We start from the raw sequence: 2,452 nt of genomic DNA, 5'->3' as shown, positions 1-2,452 counted from the left end.
TGGGGCCCTCCCCCAAACTGGCTTAGCTTGCATCATATATTAAACACATGTTAATCGCTGGCCACCAGGGGCCCCCCCTCCTAACAGCTGGGCCCTAGAAAGAACCCCCCCACCCCACCCCCCTCTTATAGGCGATCCCGCTTGGTGATATATCTCATGGCTGCCGAATATAGTCAGACGAGGCTTTATTTAGTAGGGCAACTGATACGTGACGTGTGCAGCTTCAGGAAATAGAGCTCCTACAAAGCAGACGGTAGGAAGATGGATAACAAAAACAAAACACCATCATCTACATATTTAAACTAATGTTCACCTGCCAAGAACCAAAAAAAACAAAACAAGTAAACAACCAACCAATGGAATGTTAAAAGCAGCAGTTCTAGTTGTAACGTGTCCAGCCTCCACAGCAGGGCTGATATTAACCCAGCGTTGCAGTGAGACAGACGGCCTCTCTAACCTGAATTGACAGTGTAGCCTCACACGTGTGACATCATGACGTGTAGCACTAGTAGCCTCACACATGTCTACATCATGACAGTGTAGCACTAGTAGCATCATGTGACATCATGACAGTGTAGCACTAGTAGCATCATGTGACATCATGACAGTGTAGCACTAGTAGCATCATGTGACATCATGACAGTGTAGCACTAGTAGCATCATGTGACATCATGCGATTTTTGCCTGCATCACGCTGTGGCTTCCTCTCCTGAACAGCTTGTGAAAATGCCGTGCAGCATGAAGTGGCTGGTCCAAAATATAAATGTTTTCAGTGTCTTTTATTGAGTTTATATATATATATATATATACTAGGGATGTCAAAGTTAATGCTTTAACTTTGGAGATTAATTTAAATTATTTAAAGCATTAAAATAAATTAATCTAAATTAAAATAGTCAATGTTCTGAACTTTCAGCAGTATATTTGCTTGTTCTTTTTTTGCATCGACTCATGCACCTTTTTGAAAATCATCTGACATGAAGATGGAACACATTTTTGTTGTTAATATGATTTATATTACTGGTAGTTATACAAGACATTATCGTCCTCTAAGCCAATCTGCACTTTAACATAGGCCTGGGTTGTTTTTATTTCTGTTAGCGCCGCGGATATAAGAAAGAGGTCTAGCTGAGTCAATGTTGATGGTTTTGTTGAACATTTGTATTTCACAGGAGAGAAACTGTATTCAAAGAAAGCTATTAAAATAGTAATTTTTTTTATCCACTTTTTCTCCCCTTTTTCTATTTTTCTCTCCCATCCCAATTTAGCCGTGCCAATTCTCCCCTCCCCTGTCTTGAACGTTGCTCGCATATGCCCCCCACTGGCCGGTTGTAGGGAGGATAGAAGCCTTGCATCACATGTCCCCTCCGATACATGTGGAGGCAGCCTGTCACATCTTTTCACCTGCCAGCGCGGACTCTCATTGGCGAGGTGTAACGTGTGGGAGGAGGCTCACACTACCCCCACCATTTCCTGTCTCTGCTGTGCAGGCGTCCCCAACCGACCTGTAGGAGTCGCTGTCCACAACGTCCAGATTACCACCCATCGACTTCCACCCGCTAACTCTGCCAATTGAGTTAGTATGACGACTGGCCCAAGCCGGAGGCAACGCCGACAGCCGGAGTCGAACCCGGTGTCTCTTGCGTTGGTGACGAGCATATATGTTTAACCTTTATTTACCCAGGGTAGGTTTGCTGAGCACAGATGCTCTTTTTCAGCTACGCCCTGCTTCACATTCATACCTGGGAGCTGCCCAGTACAACCACAGTCTGACACCATTGGCCACTGAGCAACTCTACTGGAGCAGTTGGGGGTTAAGTGCCTTGCTCAAGGGCACTTCAGCGGCAGATTTTTCCTGCCGGTCCCGGGGATCGAACCGGCGACCTTGCGGTTACAAACCCGCTTCTCTAACCATTAGGCCACCGCTGCCCCCAATATAAAATGCTGTGCCGCAAGAAAGCGGCTGGTCCAAAATATATTCTTTTTTAATCAGTTTTTTATTGAGTTTATATATATATAAAATAACAATAACAAACAAATCATATGCAGCAGATATACAAATATAACAGATGTGGACAAGACAAATCAAATGGAGAAAAAAAAGGGGACAGTCAACAGATCCACTATGTTGAACAAGAACAGCTGTAGATACCGTTTACAATGCAATACCCTCTGAAGAGATCAAAGAGGCCTAGTTAGTCATTGTACATGAGAAAGAAAGGCCTGCCATACAGCAGCAAACCTACAGACCCCTGGAATGTGTATCTTATCTTTTCCGTCCTTCGGATGAGATGTTAAACCAAGGTCCTGACTGAATCTTGGTCGTTTTAGAACCCAGGACGCCTATCGCAAAGAGTAGGGGGTTCCCTGACGTTCCTGGCCAAATTCCCAATCAGGTCTCCTAGGCCACCTAATCATCCCTTCCCCTTAATTGGCTGATGTCAATCCCTGT

This window comes from Notolepis coatsorum (genome assembly GCF_963971535.1).
Source record: "Notolepis coatsorum genome assembly, chromosome: 2".
NCBI classification, from domain to species: Eukaryota; Metazoa; Chordata; class Actinopteri; order Aulopiformes; family Paralepididae; genus Notolepis; species Notolepis coatsorum.
The sequence above is the reverse complement of the archived record's forward strand: the minus strand, read 5'-3'. Positions refer to the sequence as shown.